This window comes from Phragmites australis, chromosome 5 (genome assembly GCF_958298935.1).
Source record: "Phragmites australis chromosome 5, lpPhrAust1.1, whole genome shotgun sequence".
Lineage (NCBI taxonomy): Eukaryota > Viridiplantae > Streptophyta > Magnoliopsida > Poales > Poaceae > Phragmites > Phragmites australis.
This window is the reverse complement of record NC_084925.1, coordinates 32,239,870-32,247,652: the sequence shown is the minus strand read 5'-3', so window position 1 is coordinate 32,247,652 and position 7,783 is coordinate 32,239,870.

The following is a 7,783-nucleotide window of genomic DNA, read 5'->3' as shown; positions in this document are numbered from 1 at the left end:
ATCGATACCGGTGTGTTTCCATTCGGATTGATTCGTTTTCGATATCCTAACATTCCCCGAGTTTATACCCGTTTTCAGCTTTTTTTTTTATTCTGTTTTCAAGAGAAAATATGAAAAAGAAAACAGCTAGGATGTTTTTCTGTTTGTTTCTGTTCGCTTTCATCGTTTTTCTGTTTGTTTAGGAGTGCAGATCAAGTTGGGTGTGCATGCAACTCATCCGAAAGAACTGGCTTTGCACATCCTAGTAACAGAAACATTGGAGTAACGAGTTGTAGTAATTGGCAAATGCTGGGTGAGCTACTACTGGAGTGTTACTGGAAGTGATTTTATCAACCATACAGAAATTCTTTGGCAGCACAAATTTTTAACAGCGCTGGTTTCGCTTCTGGATCGATTCCCGTGGAAGCGCTTCTCCCGATTACAGGTATAATGTAATAATCGAGAATTTTTAGAAATTCACAAGTTGATCGCAGGACCAGTGAGGGGTGTGAAATTTGACTTTTTAATAAATTGTTCGGATGAACAATCGGAGACCGTAGATGTGTGGTCTCGTCGAGACAAATTCATTTTGTGATCTAACGTCCCGTTTAGGCACTCGATGAATCCATAACGAGTCCAATTAAATTTAGAAAGTTGGTTGGGAAGAAAAAATAAAAAAAAGAAAAGGATAAGTTTGGGTGGGATCGGTCACCACCCCGATCCCACCCAAAGCCGCTCGACATCCCGACTGGCCCACATTGAAAACCATGGATGCAGCCACCCCTAACCCCACCCAGTCGGCCACCACTCATCGACCCCCCAGCTGCACCACCTCGTCGGCATCGCCACCAGAGCGTTGTCGCGCTAGCCACCCTCGCTGAGCCGTCACCAGTCCAACCGCCAACCACCCGCTACAATCTCGGCTATCGTCGCCGGCCGTCCACCGCTCGCTGACCACCTTGGCCGCCGTCGCAGCTTCTCCAAGCCACCATGTCTGCCTACACACACGCCCGTCGTCACCCTACCATGTTGCCTGCGCTCGCGCTCGCCGACGCCAAGTCATCAAACGAAGCACCATCGGTCGGTGGTTGCATGGGGGAGCAAGGGCGATATTGAGGTGAATGGGGGAGACCGACGGCTAAGAAAGAAGGAAAGAAAGAAAGAAGCAAGAAAGAAGAAAAGAAAGAAATAAGAAAGAAAGAAAATCAAAGGAAGAAGGAGAAGAAGAGAAAGAAAAAAATATAAGGAAGGAGGAGGAGGAGGAAGAAGAAGAAATGGAGGAGGATTTTTGGGAGTTTCGCCGGTTCCATCGTCGATCCGACTTTCTCATTGCAAAGGCGATGCCACTTCGAGACGCAAGTAGCTCCTGCCTTCGTCATCGGTGAAGACAAGCGAATATAGTGGATGGCTACACTTTAAGCTGTTATATGGTAATCTCCATCTTCTAATTGTTGCATTGACTAATAATTTATCAAATTAAATGTAAGCATGTGACTTACTTTCTGCCTTCTGAAGAATTGATATTTTCTCTAGATTATGAGGTAAAGGAAGCGAGATAGGTCTTATCTCTTGCTGTTGTTTATATTCCTCAAATGCGAAGTATGACGTATATACCCATGTTGGAAATTATGTCTTTCGGTTATGCTTGATGTCTTAATATTTACTTTCTAAAATTTACTTGAATTAAGAAGTGAAGTAGGTTAGATTTGTCGCTTTGAAGTTGATCATTTATTATTACGTGCAACATTGGAAGTTATGCCGACATCTTATGGCCGTGACTATAGCGGTACAACACCGTATGTTACTCGATAAGGGCTATGATGCACACTCTTACGTTACCCGAGGAGGAGTAAGGGTGAGAAAAAATATGACATATGCACACATATGAATGTTTTTACTTTAAATGTATTGATGTCGATCTTATGTTGCCAGTAAGTCTTTAATACCATTTTGGATGATACTCTATGGTGAAGTCTTAGCTAGCAGATGATATCATATGGATATTGTATTGTCAAGCTTAATTATGTTTTTAAGATAATGTTAACCGATTTAACTTAATACCTTTGTTAAAGATAAATGTTTAATCAACTGTAACGAAATAGCTTATTAAAGCAATTCTCTTACTGAGATTTTCGAATCTCACCCTTGCTATCTTTCTATGTACATCTTGAGGTGACGATGAGCACTCAAGAGGAATAGCAGCATGGATTATGCATAATCACCTTCATCTTTTTGTCTTTTGGTTGTAATGTTAGTTCGACGTCTCTTAGTCGTTCTAATGTATGTTTGTCTAGTGGCATAGTTGTATGTTTGAGGCATATTCCTCTTGCTAGTATGCTTACTACTGTTAGTGTGATGATATGTTTTATCTTTCTCTGTGTGGTGATGTGTCAGTTATACCATTATTTACAGAGGAGGTATTACCAAAATTTTTATTATTCTGCATGCTCATAGGTAGGTTAGTAGCGCTTCAGGCTTGTGGTTGTCCCCGGGTGTTACAGTTAGCATCAGAGACTAGGCTTTAGGTCCTAGGTAATTAAATGTTAAACCTGACACACTTGCATGTATAGGCTGGGTATGGGTTGCATTTCATTACATGTGACTTGTTTATCTATGCTCGTCTTTGTTTATTGCTTTCAATAAGTGTTGAAGTTACTTAATTGGTTCTTTATATGTATATTTTGGTGTTTGGTCATTGGTAAGTTGTTAAGGTATTGTTGTCATCTCTATTGGAGGGGTGAATGCCAAGAGGTGGAAATTGTTGGCGTGGCCTGTAAGACCTGATAATCTTTAGAGGACAAGTAGTATGTCTGTTGTGTGGCACTGCATATGGGTTGAATGGAGGGCCCCCATGATGCCTTTTCTGCACTGCCAAGTGAGGTTGACTAAGTGTTAGGTTTGCGATCCAACAATTCACATACAGAGCAAATGTTTTGGATACAGGATGGATTGACCCTCATGTCATGTACCCTAACTATTCGTTCTTAGGGTGTCGGAGAAGTGGATCGATGTGTGCCTTATCCTAGAAGACAGAGTGATAATGTTTTCAACCTAAACCTTAGAATGGTGCAAAGATTTTCCCTATGAGTTCGATGCGATCTTTTGCTGGCCGTGAGACGCATTGAGAGCAAGAATGTCCAGGAATGATCCTTGACAATGAATTCTGCGTGTACTGGACGGTAGGCGCGTTGATCAGAGTTTCTTATGGTTGGATCAAATGGACGCAAGATCTTGAGGATTTATCCAAATTCAGGCCTCCCGTAGGATAATAGCCCTGCGTCATATGTATTTTCTTATGGATTGGATGAACTTATTCTAGACTCCTCCTTGGTCTCCCCTTTCACCTTTAGATAGCAGGAAAAAGGAGAACGTACAAATGGATAGGGCCAAGCCCTATGGCCAGTCTATTCCTGATGATAGCAGACCTACCCCTAGCTCATCATGACAGGGAGTAGGCACGTCTGACCTGCTCTGGTCATCCTGCAAGTCCTATCCCATCTACTGAGAACTGTCACACTCGCATGCGAGGCCATCCCGTAGCATTTGCAAGTCCTATCCCATCCGTCGAGAACCGTCATGCTCGCATGCGAGGCCATCCTGTAGCATTTGCAAGTCTTATCCCGTCCACCAAGAATTGTAGGATAAAATACTACGGGACGAGTCACTCCATCTCCGCACCTGCCCATGACTACGCTCGCCGAAAGGAGGTGCCTGGGGAAGGAAAACACTTGAGTGAACAACATTGAATGTGATTTGATTGGTTAGGTGAGTACCTACCCTACGACTAGCAGAAATTGGTCGTAGGGTTTTATCCTTGACCAGTGGACTTGTTGATGGAGCCCTGTCCTAGTCTCTAGGTGAGGCCATAGTCTTGAGGATATCTGTCCACATACTGACATTTGGCAGCGGGGCACCCGTCTGGTGAGGCAGCCTCTTACCTATTACACTGACAGTAACCAAGCTCTCCCGTGGATGTAGTGGATTGAATGGTTCGTCTCAGCGACTCGTAGTCACTACACGCCTTGTGGTCATGCTCAGGACCAGTCGTGCCGCTTGTGTTCTAGGTGAGTGCATGTTCGCCGGGGCAGTGGTCGTCAACACGGCCTGCTTTCATGGTTGACACAGAAAACCCTATTCTGAGGGAGGTTAAATGTTCGAAGAGAGAGAGAGAGAATGTGGGAGAGAGATACAAGACGCCACCGGACCTGAGGGAATTTTCATTTCCCCAAGTGCGGCCTTTCAAATTTCAAAATGAGTGGGCTCCACGACGGTTAAGGCACCACGGTGGCCCTTTAAATTGGAGCGTCGAGGCCCCTTTCATACTTTTCTGTCATCTCGCATCCTCGATTGTGTCTCCCTTTGCCTATGAGTTTCCTCACCTAGAGCGTTTCATCTCCACTTCCGTTCTAGCCACCGAAGCGTCCTCCTCTGGCGTTCGATGGCACGCACCAGCAACAAGCCCGCCTTCCCCAGATCCAAGTGCGATGAGGCGAGACTGAAGCAAATGCACGACGTCGGCCAACTCACCCGCCGCCTGTCTTCTGGGTACCGCTCCAGGGAGAGTGTGCCTGCTCCCCACCAGGAGGAGATTGTGATGTTTGCCTCCTTCTTCTTAGCCAGCCTTGTGCACCCTTCTCTAAGTTCTTTACCACTGTCATCTCCTTTTATGATATCTGCCACCTGCACCTTAGCTCCAACTCCATTCTCATGCTGAGCATATTTGCTCATTTGTGCGAGAATTTTGTCAAGATTGAACCATGCCTGGATCTCTTCTGGTTCTTCTATACATGCCAATCGGTGACTGAGCAGGCCACTGGAAGTTGTGGGGTCTGCCTCTATGATGGCACCGCGGACTCCTCATCGAGGTGGGCCTCAAGTTGTCGCAAGCGGGTTGGAGGGAGGAGTAGTTCTACATTGCGAAAAATAGCTCCTTGGACAACCTTCGTGTGCTAAGCGTGTCAACGCAGGTCATCGACAATTGAGGGTGTGCCCCTACGACAACCCCGAAGCTGCTGACCATCACCAAATGGATCGACTAGCTCAGAGAGGCCGAGCTTATGGGGTTAGACGTTGTCCTTAACTTCATCAAGCGCCGGTTGTGCCCCTTACAAAGGAGGGCTCATACGACATTCCAGTACGTCGGTCCTGACGACGTCACCCAGGAGAGTTCCTCAGGTAATACCATATTCGTTCCTCTGGTGTTTTTTTGTTAGGTGTGCGACCTCTAACTTTTCACCCTTTTATACAAAACTTATAGACGAGGCCGTCGACTCGCAGGTCCGGAACCTTATGCCGGCTACCCCGAGAAAAGTTGGTTCTCCCGCCGATGCCCCTCCGCTGGGTGATCTTCCCTCGTCGAAAATAGCATGGCTTAGGAGGCTAAGTTTGGCACTGCAAGGTCTTCTTGAGGTCGATGTCCTGCGCCCAATAATCGACGAGGTCATGGATGTCCCCAAGGCTGCCTCATGGAGAGAGGCTCACCGAGACACCCATCCTGGCGCCCAATCGATCTCTACCTCGCCTAGTACTAGTGTAGGGATCACTGATGTCCTAAGAAGGATGGTGAATTATAACACTTAAAAAACTAATGGCTCCAAAAATTTCACAAGATAAACCTATATCAATTTCTATCTAAATGTGCTCTAGATTTATCTAGTGTGGCTACTCTACTGTTCAAAAAGATTTGCAACCTACTCTAGTAAGGTAAATTGCAAGTATGTAAATACGAAAAACGTAAATAAGGTAGAGAGAGCAAACTCGGCACAAGGATTTTTATCTCGCGGTATCAACGGTATAAATGTCACCCCTAGTCCATATTAGAGCTCCACGAAGGATATGCTCTCGATTGCCAAAACTCTTTCGGCCACGACTCTTGAGCCACCAAGCCACCAAGGCAAGACCTCAAGCCGAATGAGCCAACAAGCCACTAAAGCAAGGCCTCACCACTAGCTTTTATTCCAATCACTTGTTGCCGTCTTTATTTCAGAACTTGAGCCACCAAGGCAAGGGTCTTCGTGTCCCCATACAAGCATCTTATCATCGCTCCACACCAAGTCGGATGGTCAACAAGCTTGATCAACTCTGGTTCAAGGTGCCAGCGAGTCACTAAGACTCTAAGGTGCTGGCGTACCACTAGGTACAAGGTAGGATCACTCTTTGATAAGCTCTCTAGCCAGGAACACCTAACAACTCTTTTCTCTGGGCCTATCGCCTTGGATGATCACTTTAAGCACTTTGGTGGCCTGGATGTCTTCTCAAGTGTATGTGGGTTTTTTTGGACTCAACACCTTCAAATGACTGAGTGGAGGAGTATTTATAGCCTCAATCCCGCGGACTAGCCATTGCCCCCATCAGATCAAATTCACTGTATACGTCGGATGATCCGGTGTAGATAACATAATACTCACTAGACCATCTGGCACGTACATTTTCCAAAACTAGCCATTGGAACTCCACTCAAAACTTCTGTGAACACCGGACTATCCGGTGTGATCTTCATTTCTGTCGCCGGACCATCCCGCGTGTGTACTTGAGCCAATTCGAGCCACTAACATCTTCTCTGCACTAAATACTACAACGTATTGTCCGGTGTATTCAATCCATTGCGTCGAATTATCCGGTGTATTGTTTTATCTTCTCTTCTAAGCAAAAACACTCCGGCATGCACTCTCTTCATTCACGAGGGCAAGTCTAGCCTCTGCAACCTTCTCTAAAAAAAAAAAAAAAAAATCCTCCAACGCATCATTTGGCGTGTACAACTCAGATCACCGAACTATACGGTGTGTACACCTTCTTCTCGTTCTTCTGTTAGAACACTCCAGTGTTCATCACTTTCATACGCCGGACCATCCAGCGTGTACTATTTTCATTGGCTGAAACATTTCGGCGTGTACAAATGTCTCTGGCTGGACCTCCCGGTGTAGTCAACTTCTGTGAGATTTCTCCAATTTAATCAAACTTTATCCTAACTTCAATAGCTTCTTCATGTATTACATCCATGAGACCTACTAAAGCACATACTAGGTAAACATGTTAATCTCATTGACTGTATTATTTAATCACCAAAATCACATACATGCCATTAAATAAATACTATAATCTCTTAAGGGCATGTTTCCTACAATCTCCTCTTTTTTGATGATTGATGAAAACATAACCAAAGTAAGTGGCAAGTAATAAACACATGGATCTTGCATTTGCTTTGATCATCATAATTCTCCATATTTGTCAACAATCTTTCAAAAATAGTATAAACATATGTTGGACTAAAGGGAAAAATATTAGAGCATATAGGAGAGAGCTTGATAAACTATGATCTAATAAAGTGATATCACTTATAGTGATTCAATTTAAAAGATATGCGGATATCAATTGAGATGAAATCATATGGATCACATTTCATGAAACTAATATATTATTATCTAAACTCCTCATATATGTGTGCATATATATGATGAGAAAGAAATATATGCACAACTAGATAATATGTCAAGATAGAAAGTTTAAGTCATATTATGTATGGAGGTAGCTTAAATGAATAAAAGATTTGACAAAGATATCAATTGAAGTCTTTATGTATTGCATACCTCTAGAGACTTGTCGATTACTTCATAAGACTAAAAAAATATCACTTGAAACACATGTTAGTCTCAAATTCACAACCTATAGGATATACTCCATCTAAATGTATGCATACAAGCATTTAACACTTATGAGATATATGCACTTATTATTGATAATAATGAAAATTTACCGTATAGATTGGACTCATGGCATATAAGCAATATCAAACTAGTGCCATGTA